Source organism: Polyodon spathula, chromosome 8 (genome assembly GCF_017654505.1).
Source record: "Polyodon spathula isolate WHYD16114869_AA chromosome 8, ASM1765450v1, whole genome shotgun sequence".
Classification (NCBI taxonomy): Eukaryota; Metazoa; Chordata; class Actinopteri; order Acipenseriformes; family Polyodontidae; genus Polyodon; species Polyodon spathula.
The window spans coordinates 38,953,202-38,980,785 of NC_054541.1; the positions used below are offsets into that span (position 1 = coordinate 38,953,202).

Below are 27,584 nucleotides of genomic sequence, written 5' to 3' on the forward strand. Positions count from 1 at the left end.
TTTATATTGCAATAATTTAATTTCATGTAATAGCAGCTGGAACTGTTTGGTTGGTTAGTTTGGGCTTAATTGTGTGCAGATGTTTATAAAAACTAAGAATCTTAGCACAATAAACCTACAAGATTACCTTTGCTCAAAAATCACCACTGGATATACATATCTTACAATTCCTTTTAGCAAATGCTGTTTATTTTTTTAAAATATTTTTTAACAGTAATATTCCCCAAACATTGGTTTCTGACTTATTGGCAGCTACTCCTCCTTACCAAAGTAGTCAGAAACCAATAAAATGAATAAAAACAACAAAATAGAATCTTGCCTAAAAGCTGCATTTAGCAAAAAAAAGGTGAAGCGTTACAAAGAACCGAGTGATTCACTGATTCGTCACCTAATTTTCCATTTTTCAAATTACCATATTATTGGAAGCTGTTGTGTTACTGTGTATTTTGTTTTGAGTAATGATATGTCCTGCTTTGAAAGATAAATAGGCCAGGACCAGCTGTAAATTATTTAGACGCACATTAACTGAATCCTTCTCTGAGTCAGATGTGCTAGACTATATTAGTCTGCTTGCAATTGAGCTGGTAAATAGAATTTGAAGCTGCTTATATTACATGGGTTTTAAATCAGCTGAAACTGTGTAACAGGATTAGAAATATGACAGAATGATATACTGCAAAAGCAAACAAAGGATTGGTAGTCATAAATATGGAGCATTTTAAAGGGAACTCCATCAACTCAGGAACAGTACTCTTTCAGAAAGCTTACAAGACTCATCTTTGGGTGCTAAACAAGGTACTGTAACTGTATCAAGATTGGAAAATAACAAAAAAAACTCAAACAAACAGACCTTTAAATAAGAGAAAGAAATGAACTTGAGGAGCTTGGATGGGTTCACTCCTACTTACAAAGGCTAGACAGTGAATCTGACATTTTACTGCAACTCGTTTTTAAAGCATCGGTTTAGAAAAAGGCTTACGAGCCGAGTGTATCTAATAATGAAATCAAATGTACGGGATAGAAGAGAACCTTGCATCATATTTAGTTTCCTGGCATTTCTCAAGTAGTCTTCATTCAGATGTGCTCTAAAAAGCTGGGCCCTGCTCCAAAGCCACAAGAATGTTCTTCATGAATAAAATGGCGGAATGGGGAACATTTTATTAAAACATATAAAAGATATTAAAAGCATTAGAATCAACTTGCTTCCTTATACATTATTTATCAGTTGTAAAATATAGTGAAAGCAATGTTAAATGTACTGCATCTTGCTAGTACATTAATTTTTTTCTTAAAAGTCTCAAAAGCCTTTTTAAGGTAAAAGTAATAAGAGGAAACACAGTAGTAACACAAAGATAAGCCCCAATGATCCAGAAAATGTTTCTGGTTTCCAACATGTATTATCTTGATCACAAGCTAACCTCCATAGGTTGGTAGTAATGAAAACATCAATGAACAGAGACAACTATATGTCTTCAGAAACAAGGACATTTGAAGCAAAGTCAGGTAAGAGGATCGGACCTGTGATGTGATGCTTAAACTAATACAAAAATAATATTAACACAAGTACCCCTACAGGATAAAAATAATCGAGTAAGTTGTAAGTAAGAAGTCGGGAAAGAGAGTAGAATGTTAGACCATCACAAGACTATAAGTAATGTAGAAATACTATTGTAAAAGATTTTTGCTTTCTACAAACAATCTTCTTATATCCTGTATACAGTAATTTTTTGTCAATTCAGGCTACGTAATGTTATAAGTCTAACAGGTTAACCTGATTGTGTGGTATAGAGATGTTATCAGTATTCTTCTTTGACCTGGAAAATATGTAGACTGCTTATGCTGGCACTTTTCCACAAGGTAGCACTCATTCCGTACAGGTTACAGTACAAGAGACAATGTTATGCAGAGCATGTCTTTAGGCACAGTGGCATTCCCCCATGTGTGCTTTTCGACCATCCCCAGAACTTGACACATAAACAGACAGACCACATCCCACCCACTCCCGCTTTCTAATCTGTTGCTTACTTAATCATCTCTTATCAGTTCTATCAGATTTTTAGACTTTATGAAAACAAATTGAGAAATTTTCTATGCACAGTATTCAGAGTAATACAATAAGTCACCTGGTACATAACAGGGTGGCAAAGTTCCACAGAATATATTACACACAAACAATATCTAAATTGATAACTGCGAAAGTGTGGTTTACAGTGCACAGTGAAGGTGAGGCAGGTGCACCAGACAATGACAAACACAAGACAGGCTTTATTTCCGCTGTGTTGGGTGTCAACAACACTTTAAATAACAGTACACATGGGCTCTAGACAACAAGATGTATTGCACAGTGCTTAAAAGGAGGGTTACAGTCCTGAACGTAAAAGACACAAAAAAGGGCGCACACACTTTCACCACCGCACGTGCTCTCGGTGCAGTGAGGTGCAGGCTGCCAATGGTGCTCTGTCTACTCTGGGTTTGCGTGCTGGCCTCAAGCGACAGCTCCTGAATTCTTTAGCTGTCTGACAAGAACAAACAGTAATAATTAGTCAGCTACAAAACAAATCAAACACAAAACACTCACGATCCCACAGCCTTTGTTTCCTCCCATCAACCACAACAAAGGAACCGATTTCGGTCCCCCTAAAGTACCCTCAGCCCCGCCTCCTCCCCTCCGATAGCTAGTTCAATCACATCTCCTCCAGTTCATGAATGAAATTTTGCTCACTGTACTAGGGCGATGACTCCTGGTACTGTGACACTGTCCCTTTCCGGAATGGCCGGCTTCCGACTGCCCCCGGAATGAACTGCCCAACCATTCAGTACGGGGCATGCAATTCCTGCTGTGCAGTGCTCTCACAGGTCGAGACAGAGAAAGTTGATTTGGATTCATTCGCTCTTTGCTACAATAACATATGCTGAACATTGCTCAATAAATATGGAACATGGTAACAGGTTACATGGCACGTATTACATAGTAATTATAACTTTTGGTAACTACATTGTAATTAATGTAATTACAGTGTTACATTTATTAATACAACAAAGTGTTTTGCCTGTTTAATATTGCCTTTAAAGTATGAGGCCATATATGACAGGATACTTGTTTGATTCATTATCACATTAAACAGAAGTTAACTAATTGATCCCCCATCACTTTACTGTGCTCCGGGGGATATTCAATGCCTTGGAAATGTTTTTATATCCTACCCCTGATTGGTGTTTTTGAAGAACCTTATTCCGGGTTTGCTTTAAATGTTCCTTCGTCTTCATGATGTAGTTTTTGTTAGGAAATGTACTAACCAACTGTGGGACCTCCCAGAGACAGGTGTATTTAACCTGAAATCATGTGAAACACCTTAATTGCACACAGGTGGACTCCATTCAACTAATTATGTGACTTCTAAAGACAATTGGTTGCACCAGAGCTTGTTTAGATGTGTCATAGCAAAGAGGGTGTATACTTATGCAATCAATTATTTTCTGTTTTGCATTTGTAATTAATTTAGAACAATTTATAGATTTTATTTTTCACTTTGACATTATGGACTTTTTTGTGTTGATCAATGAATGAGTGACAAAAACTCCTAATTAAATCCTTTACCCTTGCTACTGCAGTATATAGGCGAAACACGTTTTAAATTAAAAGCAGAATAAATAGCTTGTGCCAAATAAGTCGCATCCTTGTTTTGTTTCTGTTTTTCATTAGTGTACATTCTTGAAACATTGTTCATTTTAGAGTTTTCCCTGGTAAAGACTATTAAAACATGATTCTAGTTCCCAGCCAGGGAATTAGAAGCATCATAACTGCATCATACTTGGCTTGGCTTACATGCAATAATAAAAATAAGTCTTGCCTTTTTGTCACGCTTTAGGTAGTATCTTTCGAGCAATTTGTGCTTACATGTAGTTTTCTTTTAGGGAGAGAAATTATCCTTCAAGATTCTGTCAGTGTTTCAATTTAACTTTGTGAGACTGATGGTATTGTGCAGCTTTTTTAAATGGGGTTTACAAGAAGGTTGTGTTGCAGAACCGCAAGTAACAGCCTTCCTCATTTGGCCTACTATCCTTGTGCTATTTGCCAAACTTTTTTTTTTTTTACTTTGTATATATTGTAGCAAACCTCTGCTCCCGCAGGCAGGCGCATCACACAGGGCGAGGCAGTCCACACACAGACGGAGGGTGGTGGGCACGAACCTGGGACCTCTCGAAATCAAGCATAGCGCCGATACTGCTGTACAAAAGAGCCGGGTCTATTGCAAGGAGCATATATCGGGCTTGTGTCTTCATGTGTGATTATGTCACCAACCAGCCCTGCTGCTGCCTTACCCTGTGCACACTACAATATTTATATACTGCAAAAGCCTTGAACTGCAGAGCACATTTTCTCATATGTACGTGATACTTAAAAACACATACAAACACTTTTCAGAGTTTACATTACTAACAATAGTTAATGCAATTACAGTTAATGTTTACTCTGAAAAGGTAGTTTCTTAGCTAAAACAGTGATGAGTTTGAGCCAAATCAAGTTGCAAAATAGATATATGCTATTCAACTGACTTGTATTTTACATTCAATATTCAGTCTGGTCTGTTAAGAAGAATAATGTAACTGAAGCATGTTACCCTGTTTTTTTTTTTTTTCTTTTAATGATAATAAACAAATGGCATTCTTAGTTAAAGCTGTGCTTTCTTATAAAGTAGGCTGCAGTTGTATGCTACGTTGTTAAATTATTATCTTTATCAGGAGCACATTCTACTTGTGGTTGCTGTGGTTGTTACAGTAAACGTATGTATAGTGTAAGTTAATACGCTATGTGTAGGGTGTCTCTTATTGTATAATCCCATGCAATTTCGGCAATATGACTGTGAAGAATAAGAAGTGGCTTACTTACTTACTTACCCTTGGGCATCTTTATAAAATTCCAATTGAACAGCTTGTTGTGTCTCTTCCATGGCAACTTTAGAAATGAAACAATTATCACCCGCTTACCCCAACTCAAATACTATTTATGATTCACATTAGTACATTTACAAACAACATGCACTGGATTTAAAAAGTCAAAACATTTTTATTTTTACCATCTTGAGTATCCCTACAGATTTACGTATACCAGTGTTATAAGTCAGTTCCTCTTATTTTCATACTATTGTTTAAAATTACAGTCCGGTAATGTGCCAATCAAACACAGGTCATGAAAAGTTACTGGATGGACCGTGTGAACTTGCCAACGAGGGAACAAATTGATTAATTCTGAAGCTGCTATTGTAGAAGTTTTTTTTTTAGATCTGTTATTTCACAGACAGTTGTGTAACACTTTCACAGTGCTCAGTGTACCAATATTGGGTAGGGTCTAGATTGAATATTAAATCTATTTTATGAATTGTTTGTTCGCCTTAAAGAAAGGATAAGGCCATCATAATGGAGAGTCACGGTATACAGACTATTTATTGACTACATGTCACACACCCCTATTAACACTAATCTTGGACTACTGAAGCTTATATTAGATAAGGTAGTCCAAGATTGCTACTAAGCAGTGTCCATCAATCCACCCAAATAAATATCTGGAATGCTACCTGTGAGACAAAAGCTGTTGAGATCATCCAATTACATTTTTTGTGCTATATCAGCAATTTATTTTCTAATTTTACAATGCAACTGTATTATTTTGTGTGTATTTTTTAATTCCAATTTTATAAAATATTTGTTTTAGACTTTTGTCTCTTTTTTAATTTTTGTTTTATTACATTTTGTATTAGTCTTTTTAATGTAATGTTTTAAGGTTCCCAAAGTGCGGGCCAAATGCGGCCTGCGAGGACGTTTGGTGCGGCCCCCCCAAAGCCCACCCTCAAACAAATTTTCTGACCATTTACTTTATTTTCACATTTTCAGAAAATTTTTGTAAAAAAAATGGCGCGTGTAATTTTGGGGAAATTAATAGCAATCAAAGTTCATAAAAATTCCCTAACATACATGTTTTACATGTTTTGGATCAAATCTGGACCCTCTCAAGCCAATTTTATTAATTAAGTTGTTAGGGTCATTATATGTGCACCGTTCCTTTAAAAAAAAATAATAACGCCACCTATAGAGCACAGTAGGTTTGCCGCGCTGAAGGAAAATAACATGGGACCTCCTAAGAAAAGAAAAAGTGCTTCTACTTTTCTTAAATTATTATTTTGTCGTCGCCTATCGCTTGCTCAAAGACTGTGATATCAAGATGTGAAGGTACCATCCAAATAACGTTAGATTACTTCATGTAGCTGAAGCAGCTAGCTAGCTTCTGTCATGTTAACAGAGCGACTGCAAGAAATGTTACGGTTCAGGATACAGGCACTTTCTCTGTTGTAGATTTTATTGTATTATTTTAAGAACAAAACTGTATTCAGGAAAATTCGGGAAAATGCTCTTTGTACAATATTTTAGTTTTGGTGTTCAACTTTGATCTTTTGTTAGGGAAGGTACTACTGTAGTAACAGTACCCGGCTACAGTTTAAAATTGTTACCGTTACATTTCTTTTTGTACAGTGTTTCTGAATAAGACTACAGTTAGGCTGCAGTACAGTAGCTAGCAGGATGTTTCGTAGCAATCCTATGTAATTGCATAAAAAGCTCCAATGTAATGGCAGATAATTTATGAATAATTAATGCTGCACTTTAAAGAGAAATGTGTGATTATTTCATTGTATTCAAAAAGAAAAAATAAATAAAAACATCAAGGTAAAATACAGTAACGTCTGTGTTTTATTTCTGCACATTTACTATGGAAATAACTCTAAATGTTGGGGGAACATACAACTGTTCCTATGGTCCCCCAAGATCCGAATTAAGCAGAGTTCACTGTACATACATTCAACTCTTAGTGAAGTGGTTAGTTGTACATTCTGCCTCACTACTAAAGAATAACCCATAAAATATTTTAATTGGTTTAGTTTGAAGAGTATCTATTTCGGTATTATCTTCTTTAATTGTTGTGACCAGGACAATGTAAGATGTGACAGCATGATATTGGTGCTCAAACCTAAGCCTGTTGAGCCACCAAGACACAGGGTAAAATACATTTTAAAGCTGCTCGTATTGCATTGGTAGTAATATACATTCCTAATTTAAATACACAAATGTATAGGAAATAAAAAAGGTATGATTTGGAACATATTTCAGTTTCCTGAGTGCTACTTTTTCTTGTGCGGACCCCCATCCCATGCAACCCCCGGAAACTGGCCCTCCATCACCAAAACCTTGGAAACCCCTGATCTACGTACATGGACGCGAGAGGTTTGGAGTTAAGACAAAGGATGAAAAAGTACAAATTATTCCTGGAAAGTCTAGACGGCAACAGGAGATTGAATGCTTAGTTAGAGAAAGGAGGGAGCTGAGGAAGCAATGGAGAAGAGATGAACAAAGTCAGAAGGAAGGACTCAATTTGTTACAAAGGGTCATAAAAGATAAGCTTGCAACATTGCGCAGAGCTGAGCACCTACAGAAACGCTACAAAAAGAAAAGAGCGCGCAAGAACTAACTTTTATAAAGATCCATTCAAATTTGTAAAAGATAATCACCAGTGAGAAAAATGGCACACTAAAAGCATCTAAGTTCGAGCTGAAGAGATATTTGGAGGAAACACATACAGATTCAAAAAGGCAGGAGCCTATGTCATTTCCTTCAAACATCCCACCTATCAATCCACCAGAATTCCAAATGGAGGACTGTGCACCTAAGTGGAAAGAAGTAGAGCAAGCTGTGAAAAAAGCAAGGGTGTCATCCTCTCCAGGGCCTAATGGAGTTCTGTACAGAGTGTACAAGAGTGCTTCAGGAGTTCTACGAATCCTGTGGAAACTGATGAAAGTGGCATGGGAAAAATAGGTTGTACCAAGAGCATGGCGCCGAGCAGATGGAGTTTTATACCAAAAGAAAAACATTCTACACAAATGCAATTCAAGCCCACTAAATCAAGGAGCATCTCTATAATTAAAGGTAAAGTAGTAGTTAAAATGTTCTACATTAATGGTGAGGTAATAACAACAGTGTCTGAGAAGCCTGTGAAAAGTCTATGGAGATGGTACGATGGGGGATCTAAAGGAAACGGTTGGTGTGAGAGAAGTTGGCCAACAAGCAGTGGAAGGGTTGAAGAGCATAGACAGCAGCGCTTTACCACGCAAACTGAAACGCTGGTACTTTCAGTTTGGTCTACTGCCAAGACTGCTGTGGCCACTGATTGTGTACGAGGTTTCCTTGACAACAGCATGAAGTTATAACATCTACTCATGCAATGGAAATCTAGAAATGTGAATTGTATTGTATTATTATTATTATTATTATTATTATTATTATTATTATTATTATTATTATTATTATTCGTGTCCTCCTACTCAATAAAATTTGCACTAACTTGGATATTTTAATCATTTCATGCTGACCTTTGACCACACAAACTGGGTTTCTGCCAGTTTGGGATGTGTCAGTCACCCATATTTACATGTTGAGTAATGAATATATTATTAGTTTGTGAATGATTTCAGTGGTCAGTTGCAATATTTAGAAGAGCTATAGGACTAATTTATTTCCAAAAATACTTTATTGTTTAGTAGTGGAAATAGATAGATTTATTTTAGGTTATGTGCTGCCTCAAAGAATAACAAATATTTGTTTTCTTCTATTTAAAAAAAAAAGTTTTTTTCTTTTTTTTTTTAGTGATTGGAAATTCTGATTTACTGACCTTTATGGAATAAAGCACAGCACCATGCTTTTAGAAGTGAATATAAAAGTTAAGCTACAAATACAACATGCCACAAGGCTTTAGAATCATTTGTTTATTTTTGTCACTCATCTGTTTAAAAAAGGCAGCAATTATTTGTGAGTAATAAGTTGCTCAGGTTAACAGGTAAATAAAATGCTCCAACAACCTTAAACCTGGACAGAATTTGCTACTGCTAATAGCAACGTGCTTTAACCATTACATGTATGCTTGGCATACATTTAAAAAGATGTGCTCTTTGAAAAATACACACTATGTTTTGGAAGACATTTTTGCTTTACCATATTTTCTTTTTTCTTGTTTTGCATTTCAGTGCCACCGTGCATTTCTATCATTCATGTTAAATGTTGATAACCCCTGATCCAAAAAAAAACCCTTTTTTTTAAAAAAATTGACTCTGAAATGGGGAGAGTATTTTTCATTGAATGCTAATAAAAAGCAATCAGATTACAATCTGAAAGCCTTTAGAATAGACTGATGTAGTATGCCCTCTGGTGGCTTGACATTAAAATCTAACCTTTTTAACAGTTCGAATGGAATGCACAAATTGGATTTTGTGTATGAGCAAAATAGATCAATAGATGAAGCTATTTGATTATCACAGAAATGAATTAAGTGTGATGTTCTGCTATCAATGTGTTCTACGATGCTCAGCCAACATAGTGTGTTGAGGGCTGACTTGGACCAGTTATCTACCTTTTTGTAACACTTCTTTTTTCAATCGAAAATAAACAATGCAATTTTATTACTATATTATTGCATATACTACTTTAGAGTGTTTTTTTGTGTGTTATGAATAACATATTGGGCTAGATTCTCAAAGCTGGTTACTCCAAAACTTCATTAGCATGATACTGTCAAACAGTAAAAACACATCCAACAAAACTACCCAATGAGAAGTAAACGATAGTCCAAAGTTGTTTCTTGGTGGGGTTTTTGTTGTTGTTGTTTTTTTTTTCCATTTGGACAAAAATAATTCTAATGAAGATTTGAAGTAAATAGCTTTGAGTATGTAGCCCATTGTGCAGAATGCCAGAAAAATTCTGGCCTGTGTTTCAGAAATCTATATCAGTCAGTGATGAGACAGTACTCAGCTACATTATGAATGCTTCATGAATAAATCATCTGTAATCCTTTTTGCATGTGTTTCAGTTTTGAAGTAGGCTGTAACTCCTATTCATGTTATACAAACTGTTGTGAGGGTGTTTATAATGCAAGTGTTCCCAGCTGGTGCCAGTTGTTGACTCACTGTACTCTTGGATGTCCAAATGAGAGATTTTCTGAACCAGAAGTAATGTAGGAAAGATTTAAAATGATAAGCTAGAGTCCTCTCCATAAAAGAAAAACGTATAACAAATTCTAACACAAATCAACACTTTAAAGAAAAAGGTTTGAAGCTTTGGGATTGGCAAGCTTTTGAGATGACCTACCTTATTTTGGCTCCTAGTATCCGTTTCTCTCAAAGAAAACTCTTCATTGTAAGAACTGGATAAGCCTCAGAAACACCGTCCTGAGTATCCATACTGAGTTTAATCACAGGATGATCAATTCCCTAGCTGTATCTAACAATATATGTGTTTCCACTACATCAGTGTGAAGAGGGTGTACAGACTTGCTCAATAAATGAAAGCTTGCCCTGCAGAAGGGGAAATGTCTTGTTTTATTGACACTTTAAAGGGCAGCGTGGTCACAATGTGCCAGTAAAAGGAGGCCTCTGCAGACTCACCATTGAGCATGACCCAAACGAATTGAGTCAAGAGTCATGGACTACTCCATACAACAGTTTCTCCGTTTTCAGTTTCTTAATAATCACTAAAGCAAAGAAGGATAGAGATATAAAGGGGTTCACAGTATTCATGGAGGAAATATACCAAAGATCATTTCTCGTTTTGGTGCTACCTTTTAATAGAATCATCTTAAATGTCTACACAAACTGACTTTTGACAGAACAGTGCAAGCCCTTGCAATGATGAATTTCAACTGAACTCTTGGGGGGAGGTTTACCAAAATGAATACAATGATCAGCTTGCATGTGGGGGGGGGGGGGGGGGGGGTCAACCAAGTGATAGTCGAGGTGCTCTTATTTATGAACAGAGGCTACATCTTGAAACTGGTATGTCCGTAATGGATGAAACTTTGCTAGTTTACTATGAGAATTTCCAGAAACAACATCTGGGAAGTTATTAAAGAAGTTCACTCTTGATGGTATTGAAATTTGCAGTATGTTGTTGTTCTCGGTGGTGAATACTGTATGTGAGTAGCTGACACATTATACTGCGAGTTTATGGATGTGAAGTATGTGATCCATTTTGTCATTCTATTTGTATAGGATGTGCCAGTCTGTTTATGTTTTATGTTAACAATGCTTAAAACAAGTGATTTTTGTAGCATATTTATTTCTATTTCCATTAACTTAAACACTGCTAAAGTTTAGTGCAACAGCAATGTCCTCCTAACAGAACAGCACTGTATCTCAATATATCAGTGTACTGTTGTTTGTTACATCAATCCCCTTGTACTCTTGTGTTATAAAACATACTGTAAGTGTTCAACGGTTAACTCTGATGATGAGAATGTGGTGAACTTCGGAACTCCAATCAGAATGGCCGCAGGGAATGACATCATGCAGCAGTCCCTTTTTTCTGTAGTGGGACCGTGTTATTTTTTTTCTCTTTTTTTCACTTATTTTGGCTATGGTACCTCACTCTATTTTTGAACTACACCTCATGTTGGTTCTATACTGTGTATAGCTATCAGTAAGGAGGAAGAACTGACTTATGACTACAGTATTTTGGTTTTAATGAGGGTTATTTATTTTATTAAACTGTGCTCTCCCTTGGCTTACATTACGACTTGTGTCGGGGTGAGCCTATGTACTTTTTCTAGTTTTGCTGCAGTGTTTTTTTTTTTTTTTTTTTTTTTTTCTTTCACTTTACATTTGAGTCAGGTGGGTCAGTCTGACTACCTGGAAGGAGAGTTTACCTGAGTGAATGTTGGAAGGCTGACCATTTCAAAATTACTTGCCTTGACAAATACTTATCCTCTATTGAGTTGTTCCTTGTGCATTGTTTCAAGGCACCGCAGGGCAGCTGATGTTGGAAGTACTTACTGGTTACAGTATCCAGAGGGGCAGTGGCAATGCAGACCCGTCCAGGCTACGAGAGAGAGAGGTGGAGACACGCAGGGGTCAAAGACAGGCCATTGATTGAGATTTACTTACCTGTACTCCTTGTCCCTGAAAGCCGGTCTGTGTCCTTTCCCAGGTTTCCTGGGATCTCCCCTCCAGGTCTGATGGAGTAGGAGACAGTGCCTGACCGGTCCAGTGCCTCCTGGAGGACATTTATTCTGGGCAGTGGAGAATACAAAGCTTGACTCTCCATTTTTTCTATTTCTTTTGGCAGCTAACTGTGGACTGCATTTTTCTTCTTAGAGTTTTGTTTTAGTTTTTTTTTCTGTTTAATGCTGTGGAATACTTTTTGTGTGTGTTTTTACTCGCAGGAGGATAATTCCTTTGTTCATATTTAGTGTTTTTATTGTGTGGGAGTATTCCTTGTGTGTGTGCTTTAAAAAAAAATAAAAAAATCCCTGTGGAGAATTAATAAAGTTTGTTTTAATAATTTTAAACTGTCCATTGTGTGTGTTTATGGACCCCTGGAGATCAAGGATTACCTGTGCAGGACTATTAATAGTTATATTTGGCCACAAAGGTCCTTGCCCTTTTATAACACAAGGTGGCGTAGCTGGCACTACAATGGTTACCGCTGTCATCCTACCTGTGACACTGCGGATTTCTAACATTGCCTCATTAAAAATGATGGCAATGTTTCTTGCAATGGCTTGCAGTTTCTGGTATTGGGAAAGCAGCTTAGGGGAAGTGAGGCTGAGAAGAGTCTCTCACAAGCATTCCTCACAGCATTTTGGTTAGTGGATGACCAGATTGTAATAGTCCTCTGACATTACCCCAAATATTAGGGAGCCAAGTGTGTAACAATGTACTATATAGCTGGCTGATTAAAAAAAGCTCAAGTGCTTGACCTTTATTTTTATTTTCTTATCTCATCTATCTTGCTCAGTAATTAAAAGTCAACAGTATGCCAAGGAAAGAAGATGGTCTGGTTGGTACTTTGCATCTAAGCATAGGGGTACAATGTTAGCACCATTTATTTCCTCAATGGCAGAGCATCACAATCAGTGTAGCTATTAGCGTTTTATTTACTGTCCATGAGAATGGCTTCAGTTGCCACAGGATTCAAGTAGTATCCTTGCTTCCACTTGGTAGCAGTTTCCTTCTGATCCTCGTGGGCTTCTCAATGGTTGTTTAAGGGTTTCTGCTTTGAAATAAGAAATGACAGATCTATTTAAAATACATTTTTTTTCCCTCCAGATATAATATTCCTTACACAAATGGATTTATCTTATCTTTAGAGTTAACTGCCAGCTTGTTATTTTGAATGAGATGCATATATGCATAAAGGGCAAATATGTTTTAAAGCAACTGCATAGAAACCATACATGTGAAAAGTGTCATGTGTGTCACTTGTGACAATTTTGTGCACTATTAAACTATTTATTTTATAGGCTTTTTAAAAGAAAAAAGAAGAATGACAAAGCGTCGGCTGTTGGACAAGACAGATTTCTGTACAACACAATGTAAATGTTTCATTGCTGTAGATTGGAGTCGTGACAAAAACAAGACAAGTTTCATGATCTAGTGTTGCTGTATCAAATAACCATGTGTGCCACTGCTTTCACGTCTGTTGATTAATGTAAAGACTTCACAGCAGCCTATAGCTCATATACTTTAATCATCGTGGCATGTTGGTTTTCTTCTTCTTCATTTCAAGAGCTGCTGCTTTAAGGACAGAGAACAACTGTAAGATCAATCATTATCTCAGCAGCACTTTGCAGTAACAAACTGATATGCATTAGTTTGCTGTGTCCATAGAAAAAGATTTATATTACATTCAAACTCTGCAGGGTTGGTTTAGCTGAGATGGGATGTTGAAGCTATCTTGTAGGGTATTCAAATTAATATGTTTTGCTCGACCTACAGTATATACAGAAAAAGGATAGCAATTTTCCTAAAATTGTCAGTGTTCTTTTTTTTACTGCATTCAAGTAACCAGTCTTTTTTTTTTTTCCCTGACAAAAGTGGCTAATATGTTCTGATTAGGTTTGCAGAGTATGTCTGCAGCCAACTGTAGCACAATTTTTCTCAATTAAAGGTGTTTTTAAGTCTTTATTGCATGCATATTGTATTGATAAAATACCTATCAAGCTACCTTTCACCTGAAGAATAATAGAAGGAAGAACATTGTTCAAAAGTTACGGTGTACTGCTGCAATTCAAAAATCACAGACATTATTCTTGACAAGTAAAACAGGAAAGAATTACAGAGACTCTCTATGCATAACTGACCTCTGTACATAGGGCTAGTTAGTAAGCATGGCAAATAATGATATATGCAAAAAAACTATAGATATTATTATTATTATTATTATTATTATTATTATTATTATTATTATTATTATTATTATTATTATTATTATTATTATTAAAGATATACAAGCTTTGTGGCATTATTAAGGATATTTATATTTCAATTCATAGCTCTGCTGAAGGTAATAAAGTCAGTTTATTGTAATTTAGTGTGAACTGATTTCTGATAACACTATGTAACACAATTTTTGTTCCTGGGTAGTAAGTGTTATTTCCTAATTGCTTATGCCTCAAAAGTATAGAAAATGGCTATTATTCCCCACAAACTTTGTTTTTTTGACCAGGACAGTGATATTTCAAAATATCTCTATTTCCAATGGGAAAACGAGCAAACGTGTGTCTTTTCGTTCACATAAAGTCAGAAAAAAACAGCATATGAATCCAAATTAACATGTATTTATACCAAAGTAATACAAAAATGACTACAAAAGATTTAGAAGCGAGTAGGTTTTCGAGATTTACAATTATACTGTATTTACAGTATAATCGTAAATCTCGAAAAACTACTCATTTCTACATCTTTTGTAGTCATTTTTGTAGTTTTGAATCAGTACTACTTGTGAAAAGGAGTTTTGGAATATCCAATAGTCTTATAATGCCTGTCGAGGATGTGAGATTTATTTTAAGCTAATCAAGGATGCACATCATTTGCTTTGGCTTATAAACAAAATACACGACACGTGATTTAAAAAACAATTACCTGTAATATCAGCATCTCACAAAAAATAAGTTACATTGCGCATTGCTCACTAAAAACCAGCCATTTTATAATATCCTTGTCAAACCTCTTAACAACAAATGACTACATAAATACCAAGGAGCTATTGCTGGTATGTAAAAAAAAAAATAAAAAATCAACTGACTTTGGGATGAAGCTCTAGATATATTCCAACCTCCGAAGATCAGTTATTTACCTCAGATAAGGGGTATTGAAGCTTAGCATTTGCCCCATAAGTATTCCTGGACAAATTAGGAAGATAACAATGTAGTATGTCTAGACAACTGTATCTTTTTTTAAATTATTTTGGTTTCATTGCTGGCCTCCTAGAGTAGAAACTCAGTACTTTACGACTTTCAGGACTAATTTGTCTTTGTGTCTTAACAGCCCCGTGTCAGCATAATTTGCCCAGTGAGTCTGCAGAGCTTGAGAAAAAAACTCTGTAACATGGAGCCCTGTAGAGCTGTGGGGAAGGGGAGGGGGCTGGTCTGCATGGTGCTGCTGGTACAGCTCATGTGATGGGCTCACTAACAGAAAACCAGCCGTGTAATTGCACGTTTCGAGTAAGTGTGTTATCCCCAGAGGGAGCATGCTGCTTTCTAACCTAGTTCAACAGGGAACAGATTTTTGGCAAGGGTGAAAGCTTAACCCAATTTCTATGCAGATGAGAAGCAGTTAGTAGTACAGTAGCAGTTGCATACCAGCATGCTATTGTGTTTTTAATGTAGTGTGTGGTCTCTCTTGTGTCTGTTCAATTCCATACTGTAAATGAATACACACATATTCGTTTTTCCTGTTCTTTTTTTTTTTTTCTCGGGAGAGTGGCAGAAGCAAGAACATCTTGCAATTGCTATTTTTACATTATTTATCCTGTTGGCTCACTCCGGATTAACAGCATGGCAGCTCTGCTGTAGCTCTCTGAGGGTTAAAAGAACAATTCTGTTAAGTGGGTTGAGGTGTGTTTGCTGATATTCTAAGCAGCCACGCAGTGCCTGATATGATTTCTACGTTTTTCATGAATGGACGGGCTGCTTTTTTCATCCAGTAAATCTCTTGCTGGCTTCCTAACCTACTCAGCTGCTGTAGGTTTTTTTTTTTTTTTTTTTTTTGTAGTGTAATGCAAGATATGAAATTCATAATTTCAGGCCCAGCTTCTGATTTTAGGTTCTGGGGCACAGTTTGACTGGAAGACAAAATAAAATCTTGCTTTTGGCTGCTTCTTTTATTTCAGCAAGCTGTGGGTGTAAGGAAGCTGTGCTAAAGTAGAAGGCCAGGGGCTCGCTGAGTGCGAAGTTGCTTGTATTCCATCGGCTATCAAAGGGGAAAGACCATGGCTGTGCAGCTTATGCCTGATTCTGCCCTTAGTCTCTTAATGGTAAGTATTTTGAAATGTTTTACATGCCTTATTAAGAAATGCTTATATACTGTTGTGGTAATGGGGTGTGCATTGTTTGTTTACTGCTTAAGGTGCTTAAAATCCCTTTTTAATATGTATATTTTTGTATACTGATAGTGTGTATCTAGAATGATAAAACATAGAAAATGTGCTGTATTCTTCTTCTTCTTCTTCTTCTTCTTCTTCTTCTTCTTCTTCTTCTTCTTCTTCTTCTCTTTAATGTATACAGTACATAGAAACAAATAATTTAATGTGTAGCTTATAAAATAAGCAAAGTATTCAGTAAAAAAAAATGAAGTTGTCCCAATTATGTTTAAATAAATACTGCTGAATAGCTTTGAAATTCCAATAAAGGGTTGAAAACCAACTAAACAAAAAAGCATACTAAGGCAGCTTCTGTATTTCTACTTTCACCTGACCAAACATATCAGTTTTGGGAGAGAAAAGATGTCATAAGCATTTGGTAATGAGCAACCATAGTACAGAACTCAGTGACGGTCTTTTTTTCTGCCAGGCTGACTGGTTAACTTCTTTGTTTTGACAGGACATGGTTAACAGCCTCTAAGTCTTTTTTGCTTGTAGATTCAAAATTTCAGGCTTCATTTATTTCAATTCAAGACATTAATGTCAACGTTGTGGGCACATGTGGAGTGTGCGGTGTGATTTTTCAACATTGGTTTATTGTTTGGGGCTTGTAAAAGCTGTGGATATTACCTGTCAGGATTAAGAGCTGTTTCCTTTTGGGCTGATAGTGATGCAGCTTGCTGGCTGTGTTGCTGTACCTGGCTTTTGCACCTGTCAGCGCTGTATGTTGCTATGGTTACCTGTATAGTATCATGAAGGGTTGGTATCCAGGGATCAATGGTCTGCAGTATGCAATCCAGTATTAATGTGCAGAAAAAAGCACTACCGTATATTTTTTTATTACTATCCTGCTTTAAATAGTTTTGAATTTGTTATGTTTTTATCTCTCATATATCCTTGAAGCCTTTTTAATGCACTATGTTACTATGTTTAGAGATCTCTTAATCAAAAATAAGCCACTTCCCATACCAACACCTTAAACACACATCCCCAAGTCCTCCTACATCTTTGAAGTCTGGCTAAACCTGGGCTGAATACGGTCTGTGAGGTGAAAGTTATTGAAAACCCCAAATGTATATATATATATATATATATATATATATATATATATATATATATATATATTCTGAAAAATTAGAAAGTAGTTCATGTGGACTACTGTCTGTATTTAAAATGTGTTCAACATATACTATATCACACTGAACTCTATAATGAATCACTCAGTCACATGGGTTTGTCATTTAAACATTATGAAAACTATTAATTGTGCAAGTTTAGAGGCTGTGCTTGACTCAGTGGGATAATGGTGAGAGTGAGAAACTTGGATGTGAATCTTACATCTTGACAATAAAGGACACAGGTGGCTCACGTTTAATAACAGATTGTTTAAAGAATGTTTGGTCCAGCAGGACTATTTTTCATTAAACCTGTTAGAGGTTTATTCTCATTTCTCAAAGAACTGCAGTCCTTAAAGTTCATTTTATTCTATTATTATTTTTAATTATGGTCTTATATCGCTAAAGGTCTTTTGATATAAACAAGCTATAAACAACCTAATGTAGGTCGTTACTGGGGAATTTTTCCTGAAAGGTCCCTGAAACTTATTAGAACTTGCACAATTAACACATTTTTTGATGTTTCAATTAAGAAACCTATACGTTTCTCTAAAAGGTAAGAATCCTGTACATTTCTCGAAAAGGTGAGCGGTGTATTATTGTATTTTGAACACCAAATAGTTTAAGTCGTAGCTATAATGTAAACATAACCGGAAGTGGATTTTACCAATCCATTTCTAGGTAAGTGTGCAGCAGTGTATGCAATGCTGTTAAGTCTATTCTGGAGATTGTCAATCAATAGGAGAGACACACTATGTTGAGGGATGCTACATTTTCTAATTAAAAAGAAAATGTGGAGGATTGTTGTCAGCTGTAAATTAAATTTTAGGTTTCCACTCTCGTGTTCTATGATATGAAAAAAAAAAAAAAACTTCCTGCCTGCCCATTGTCTAAATAAAGGCATCTGCTGATCATTCCATGCCAAAATATTAGGATGTAATGCCAGATTGTCAATGGCTGAATTTATATAAGTCATTTGGAACTACAGTATTCTTAAAGTGCACAGAGAACATAGCTTTCTGAACTATTGAGAACACCCATGTTGTATGGGTTGTGGTAGCCGCTAACCAGTTTGTAGTTTTCTATAACGGAATCTGATTCAACAGCCCCTGGTGTCTTAGTTGTCTTTTTATTATTATTATTGATTGCTCTTAAACCTGTATTTGAAATGAGACCAAATGTGCTTGCAGAAGGTTTTAAAATGTTAGAGCATATGAAAAGATTGATTTCAGCGTATGCATTATTCAGAACTACATTAATTCTGGTGTAGAGTCAATAAAATTGTCTCAGTTGTGCGTGTTAAGCAATGGCGGCTAGTCACTTGACACACAGAGGAGGCACATTGTAAAGGAGTTGGGTTTTTATATATACTGAGTGTGTATGTATGTGTGTGTGTGTGTATATATATATATATAAACAGTTAATAGACTTGTTTTCCTAAGATTATTTTTTTTACAAGTTTTTTTTAATTACAAACGCAATCGAAGCAATGAAAAATTGGGATATAAAACATCAAAAACATTTTAAAATAAAGATATGACATCTGGTCACACAAACCACATAAAACCATAAACTGAACACACAAATGCATTGTAATTAATATACTGGTAAACACAATTAGGGTATCAAAATACTTAGTAATAGAAAGGTAGCAAAGTCACAATCTACATACAATCTTGCAAAGAGAACAAGTTTTGTGCATGTCACTTCACCATATGTTTCAAAACAATCAATGAAAGTTAAATGACTGATTAAAGCTGACAGTTGTCTTATCTTTACTTGTAAATAAAGTCTGTCCTTCTCTCCTTCTGAGATGTGAAATGATCAATCATACGATCATGCCAGCGGGGATTCTTCTCCAGCGCCTTCATGGTTCCCTTTTCAACAGACAGAATCGCCAAGTTCTTTAGTTGTTCTTGTCCCGTTGTGTTCTGTTATAACTTTTTTTGTCTCTTGAGACACAAAAGCTCCTTTCCACATCAGCTGAAGTTGCACCTCAGAATTGATGTACTCCTTTGATTTGGTCCAAGTTTTTTAAATCAGCAGTGTATGAAATATTTTATTTTATCCATGTATGTGTAGATGAAGAGATATTAAAAAGTAAACACGGCCAACAGTACAGGCAATTTGTACCAGTGCTGCCAGTAAGCCAATTTACTCTGTCATAGCAATTACATTGAAATAACCTACTCTTTCCAGAGTCTTCTTGTACTGCGTTGAGTTTAGGCTGAGGCCTACCTGTACCTTATCTGGAAACCTTCTCTGTGTACTCCAGAATTCTAAATGTATTCTCGAACAGTCAAGTTTTCAATTGTCTGGTATCTAAATACTGTATTTCACTATTGACTTCTTACAAAAGTTCTGCAGTTGGGCGGGATGTGGTCTGAGGCAATAGCTATCCCATGACTTTCGCGCATGCACAGCACAATCAATCAATCAATCAATCTTTATTTTATAAAGCTCCTTTCATAGTGGACCACCATCACAAAGCACTTTACAAGATACAGTAAAAAAAAACAATGCATAATACATTAAATACAGTGAAAAATAAAGCATAACACATTAAATACAGTGAAAAACAAAGCATAATACATTAAATACAAGGCTAGGATGTGACAATTCTAAAATATTGTGGATGCCTATGTCTTATAGAATCATAAGAAGATACAATGAAAGATCAGCAGTAGCAGAGACACAACAGCTAATAGCAGTGTGGCAAAGCGTAAGCCTTGCACAATGAAATATGTAGTTTATTGTATGTTTGTGTTGATTGTTAATATTGATTTAATTGTTTATCTGCTGTGGCGCTCCGCTGGGGACTATTACCCGTCTGCGTGGAACAGCAGCTGAAAGCAATCAGCTGTTCCAGCAGGCGGGTGGGCGTGAACGGAGCGTCAGTATAAAAGCATGGCGATCGCTGTGATCGGGGCTGCTGCAAGGCCTGCCGTTTTCACGGCACCTTTTGATTTATAGTTTGGGGTATTGTCTTTTATTTTGCACTTTTTGTACAGTTTGCTGTATTAGTCCTCTATGCGTTACCATTGCTGGTAACGTCATATGACCACCTTTATTTTACTTTCGTTTTCTGTTTGTTTGTGTTAATAAATCCTGCGCGCTGTGCCTGCGTTTCAACATCAACACCTCCTCTCTCTCTGTATGCTTGAACAGCGGCGACCCACACGCGTGATTCGACGAAGACCCTGTCACAAGCAGATATCAGACTTAAAGAGCATGGAAAATAAGAGAGAACAAGTGGCTCATGAGAGTTGATTTAAGTGGTTAAAGAAACTGGCTTATAACCAGGAGGTCCCCAGCTCCAATCCCAGGTCAGCCTCTGACTCACTGTGTGACCCTGAGCAAGTCACCTAAACTCCTTGTGCTTGGTCTTTCAGGTGAGATGTTGTTGTAAGTGACTCTGTAGCATAGTTCACATAGTTTTCCACTAGGAAAGGTGCTATATATATATATATATATATATATTTTATAAAGCGAGCGATGGTGGGAGCATCATGCACCAAAGCTGGGAGAGAGTTCCAAAGAGTTGGAGCCAGGAAGCTAAACGAGCGTTTTCCAAGTGTGGTGCACTTTTACTTACATGACTAAGAAAACATTACATGGGATGATAAAAAGTAAAAAAGAAAGAAAAAAAAGTATGTTTTGCAGATTCAAAGGGCACATATGCATTACTCCTTTAAGGTTTAGGATCTGTACCTACAGTATACCTCTGATCCAGTTCATGCACTGCTACAGTACATGTTTGTAATTTAGTCAGTTCATCACGCTACTGCTAAAGCTATATTAGACACTGTTTTCAATAACAGTTTAAACCCCAGTCCAGTATTGAAAAATGCAGGTTTTATTACAGGCTGTAAGGTGGGGAAGGGTCAGTGCAGTACTGATTGCATTTTTTTCATCGCTAAAAGCCAGTACAGTATGAGATGTCCATCTACTCTCTAAGGAAACAATATTATAATACCAGACAGGATGAGTTCATTAGATTTGACCTCCAGACTGCTCTAGGTTAAAGGTATTGTGATGTGTATCAGGGAAGTAAATTAGGTTAACAGAATAAAACCCGGCTTATCTCATTTGAATTTCCTGGAACACTAAATACACAAAAGAGAGAGGTTTTGCTTGCATCTCTGTTATAGCACAGTGATCACTTCAGCATTGAGGAGGAAACAGTTTGAATAGATTTATTAATAAGGTATTCTTTAAAGTGCAATATCCAAAACAGATTCTCACGTAGTATATTTTGTTCAGTACATTTGTTTACCCAAATTATCAAATTTAATGTGCCATTGATTGATATACAATAGGTGTTTTTTGGCCTGTATATTTTGTTTGTAATGCCTTCCACATCCCAATTATGAATGCCACTAGCTGTGAATAGCATTGACTTGTTTGTATGCAAATGCAGCTTACCTCCATTGATTTATGGCAAGACAGCTTGACCACATGTGAATAATTGTTGTTCTGTGTACCTTTGTTTAAAATGTATTATCTGTGTTGTGTTTGTCTATGAACTTGCTGCTGGCCTCCAGACATAATAAGAAACAGTACATACTTTTTTTATTAATTAGGTTCTAAAAGAATATAGTACATAAGCAGTAAGAGAAGTAAATGTGCTTTTGTTCATGATATTATGTCTAACAAAGGACACCATATTGATCTATTCTACAGTATTTCTCTCCTCTGGTCCACCTCGTTAAGATGGTTGCTCTGCTCCACAGTGGTCCCTGCTCAAACCTTATTGCTAATTAACAGCCAGTACTGCTGTTGGGGATGAAGAAGTTGCCTTCATTTTTTAACCCAGCCCCATCATAACACACTAGCTTTAATTTTTCTCTTTCTATGGATGGGCTTATAATATAATACATCATGACATCATGCAGTACCTTATTTGATTACAGGGCAGATTTTTAGGTAGAAGGTTAATCAAATAACAGATACAAGAGGGAATAAGTTTCATTAAGCCAGTGCCTCTGTAATATTGATCTTTCCTTCTAAATTGTTTGCCTAGTCTTGATGGTAGCCAGCAACATTTATATTTGACATACAGTACAAGGGCTAAATTAAGGTTCAGTAGTTCGGAACAAAACACCAATCACAATTTTTTTCTGATTAAACTATTGAAGAAATGCGGGGTAATACATGACTTACGTAGCTACACTAAGTTGGCATTAAACCTAACTTTGTTTGAGGACTCCCGCCTGGCGTGAGGACAAGGCAGAGACCCCAAAAGAACAAGCAGTTCTCAATGTCGCAAGTAGGAGTAATTAGCTCACTAAGTGACTAGCCCTAACGGGGGTTAATGATACTAAGAATATATCTGCAAAAAAACATTTTTAAGCTCTACGATGTTTGACCTGATGTAGCCTTGATAAACCCCAGAAGATCAACAATCTAGCTACTTAAAAATGCAGTCTGGAACTCCTGATGAAAAGCTGAAGAAGCTGCACCGATCCTGAATGAATGACCAGAGAACTGCTTGGCTGAGAATCTGGCTCTGGAAAGGATCTGGTGAAGGTGGAAAATAAACCAATACCGGGTAACGACAGCTCCGTTTTCATTAACGAACAAAGGGTCAGTAACTGAGGCACCCTGAGAAAGGTGGAGCTGAAGAAAAGATAAAAGGGATTCATAGGCGCTTACATGGGATTTTAATTTCAACAGATAGATTAGGGATCCCTTTCCTTCCTGGTCAGTTTTACTTCTTTTGAGCAAGAAGGTTAGTGCATCAGAGGAAAGGATGGATAAGTTGGTATTGCAGGCGTGGATCTGAGGATTAAATTTATAAGAGTGTAGAGGTAAACTGAGCACCTCAGAAACCCCCAAAAAGTTTAGGAGGAATAGAACTTCTAGAGTTTTGTCTAGAAACTGTGATGAGTAAATGGAAAGAATGAAGGAGATGCACTGGGAAAGTATGTCAAAAGTGATAGATAGGCGGGTTTGGGGGAAGGCGATTATTGGACATTGAAGTCCTTTCAGAATTAGTGAAATCTGAGAGTGCCAAGTGTCAAACTATGGGAAACTAATATGAGTTTGTGAAAAACTGGATACCAGCAATTGATACTTTGATAGAAGAGATTCGTATAGCTTTGTTTTGAAGGGAAATAATGAAGAACCAAACTACTCGGGGATGGAAATAAGACTCCTATTGCACAGCAGTTTCACCTATTCCAGGTTTTATTACAAGCTTGCTTAACCCCAGGGCATAGCTAACAAGCCCAGATGAGTCTTTATTAAACTTATAGTAAAACCAGGAATGGCTTAAACTGCTATGCAATGGGAGTCTTATTTCCATCCCTGCTACCTGAATTGAAAAAGAAAGAAAAGCAATATTAAATACCAAATGGAAATTTTTAAAACAATTCCAAGCTGACCAGTACATCTGCAGGGCGCAGGAAGCAATACCGAGAAGAGCTGTCTCTTGAGTATCCAGAACCACAGGATGCAGAGGATGGTTCACGGGAATATCAGGTCTGAATAGGGAGGAACCCGAGATGGCAACAGGTCAGCTTCGGGAGAAAGTGATCTGAATTTCTGAAATTGGAAACGAAAGAGAATCGGCAATTAGTTTTAGGCGGCCAATGTGTTGGGCTCTGAGAATAAATTAGCAGCAAACAGATAACCAGGTAATTCTTCTAAATATTTTCATTAAAGAGGAAGAAGATAAGCAACGTTTGTTTATGATTTGGACTGTAGCTAAATTATCTGAGTGTATAAGGACCGCCTTTTTTGCCCAAGAGGACACCCAAAGAAATACGGCTATGGCCAATGGATACATCTCATAAAATGACAAGGACTGTTCAGACAAGGGAATGGTGGTGAATTCTTCGGGGCATGTAGCTGAAAAACATTTCTCCTTGTAGTATCCTCCGAAGCTGAAGGAAGGAGCTGCCTCTGTAAAGAGTTGAATGTCTTTGGGGAGCAGGAGGCAGTCATCGTAGAAAAATTTGATTCCGGAATTCCTCATGGCATATAGACATATAACATCATTGAGAGAATCAACAGATGGGACCAATTGGAAAAGATAGGCTATGAAAGCTCTTCCTTGGGGAATTATCCTCATGGCATAATTCAGATGGCCTAGAAGAGACAGGAGATTGCGTTTGGTAGGAGGAGGACCTGCACGGAAAGTAGAAATGATAGATGGGATGCAATCTATTTTTTCCTGAGGTACTGAAGCTGAAAAAGATTGGCAGTCCAGAGTGATGCCTAGGAACTTAATGGAAGTGAGTGTACCCAAGTTTTCTCTGGTGCTAGGGGGACACCTAAATTTTAAAACACAGATCTGAGAATGGTGATGTTCTGGGCAGGAGAAGCGTGAGGTAAATCAATGAGGAGAAAATCATCCAGGAGATGCAGCAGGAAGAGAATGTGGTAGTTGTTAAAAGAATCCAGCACAGGGCTTCTGACTGAGTGTTAAAAATCCTGGGGCTGCACCTACAGCCGAAAGTCAGATGACCAGAAAAAAAAAGAATTTGGAATGCCACTATACTCCAAAGAGATGCCACAGAGCAATATCTATGAGCATGACATTAAATGCATTTGAAATGTCAGCCTTGGACAACCACGCATTTCTCCCGGAGACTTTGATTAATGAAATTGTATGGGCAATTGTTGCATTTTAGAGGGAAAAATCTTCATGGGAAATTAAACTATTGATGCTGGGAGTAGTGGAGTTATGGGGAGCAGAAAGGTCATTTACAGTCTCTTTATGACAGAGTATTTTCTTATTGCAATGCCAATGGGTTAATGTGAAATATGGGAAAAGGAGGTGATTCAAAGGGGCCTATAATGAATTGATTTTCTAACTCTTTCATTAACAAAATGTCGACAGCATCAGGGTCGGAAATGGAAGATTTGAGATTATTGCAATAGATGGAGGAGGTGGGAAAGGAAAAGAGACCAGTAAAACATCCTTCAGTGAGACCATTAAGATAAGAAACAAAGTAGGGGTTAGGGTGCTTGATTAACTCTGTGGCCAGGGCTTGAGTATTGACAGGTGTAGAAATAAATTTTAGCAGTCATTTTGAGACACTGGCAATGGAAAGTTTGATTTTTATAGAAGGGGCTGAGTGTTTGGGTTTGCTGGAGATGAGCAGCGCCTTTGGCAGAAAAGGCTTTAGTATTCAGAGAAATGTGATCCTCCGAATCTAACAGAAAGGTCTAGAATAATTAACATGTAATCATCCAGCTCACAGGGCCAGTCAGGCTAGAATTCGCAGATGATATCTCCAACATGGCTGAGAGTTTTGTATAAGCGGGGGTCAGAGGTTTTGAGGGTAACTGAAAGATCGGCGCATTAAACCACCCTGGTACTGGCTGGATGCCTGCGTAAGCCGGTGATGGGCATGCTGGGATAGAGGAAAGATTGGACAGAAAGGAGGGGGCCAGCTGGACGCCACTGAGAGGCAAAGAATAGGAAAGGGCTATGGGGGCCTGCTGGACACCCAAAGTTGGAAAGGCAGAAGAAAAGAATGCAAGGGCTTGCTGAACACCTGAAATGGACAAAAAAGGAACAACTGAGGGGGACTGCTGGACACCTATAGTGGTCATAGATGTGACTGCCAGGGATAATAACCTAGGAGGTTACAGTTGAAGGTAAGGCAGGGGTCTGTAGAATACCCATGGCAGACACTGAAAACCCGGTACGGATCACGGGAGCAGCTTCTCCTGACTGTAAAAAAAGTCTCAGTACTCACTTGCCCAGCAGCTGCTGGGTGAGCCTTTGATGGATGGCTGCTGCAATTGCTCTGCCCGCTGGGTCTTTGGGAAGTGAGGCAGAGCTTTGAGAGACTGATCAAGAAGGGGGGAGGGGACTAGAAAGTGATGATCCGAGGTTTCGCCATAACGCCTGCGACAAGGAGAAACCTGAAGATTAGATAAATACATGTTGAACATTTGTTCCTTACACTCTGATGATTTGAATGGAATATTTTGATTATAGAGAAATTGCTGATATTGTCCAGTCTTTGTTATCTGAAGCTGAAGTCGATCTGGTAGACAGGCGGGAGCTACAGGAGAACAGGAGAGTGACTGGAATGTTGTGCTGATCTGCAGCTGTGGCGGAGAGCAGGCGAAGGATCCAATGAAGGAGATGGAGAGGCGGACATCTGGGCTGAAAAGGCTGGAGTTGGAAAAACTGTAGATCAAAGTTGCATTTGACATGGGAGGAGTAGGTTGAACCGAAGGAAGGGGTTTCTGCTCCGGGAAAATAGCAAACAATTCAGCTTACTGCAGAAGCATAGGTACAATAGTAAAATGTTTTTATTTTCTTTATACTTTTTCCTAGGACCATGAATCTGAAAGAGCTCTATGATGGGGGTCAGAGGTCATTTGTGTTAGGACCGCCTAGCCCTTCAAGGTTGTAAAGCTGAAAATGTCGTTACTTTACAAGAGCAGGGTGATGCATTATCGATTTAATGTTCAAACTGCATCCAACAAGCAGGCAATAATGGTAAACTTTTTTTTTTTGTTCAACCATCAGACTCATATATATTCCATTTAAGGAAAATGCAGCAAGAACAAACACGAAGCAGAGTAGGAGTTCACAGAAACAGATTTACAGAATTATCAAAAGATAATGTAAAAGAAAATTATAACATGGTGTTTATGAGCTTCAACATTTTTAAAAATAGTTTAGATGCCAGGAAAGGGGTCGATGGAAGATCTGTTGTGAAGAGCAGAACACGTTCATTGCTAAGCTGCTTAACTCAACCCCTGCAGTTTTAAAAACAAAGCTGAAGAAACATATGATGTTGGCTTAGAAATGTAGGCAGCTTTAACACATAGCTTAGTTTTGATGCTCCTCTAAGAACTCCACTAATATATATATTTTGGTTTGTTTTTTAAAGTTTCTTGTCAGTACTTCATTTTTCTGAGCCAGTGTTTCCCACATAACCACGGTTTAGTTATCTACAAAGGCATCTGGAAATAACAAATACCATAGCATAAGTAGGGAAATCTTGCTCTTTCACCCTTAGCATACCTGCAAAGCATGTATATGTA

General features: G+C 37.3%; 1 pseudogene; it reads right to left on the reverse strand.

Annotated features, from left to right (window-relative positions):
- Window positions 1-24,035: 24,035 nt before the first annotated feature.
- LOC121319132 lies at window positions 24,036-26,744 on the reverse strand (annotated as a pseudogene).
- Window positions 26,745-27,584: the final 840 nt, after the last annotated feature.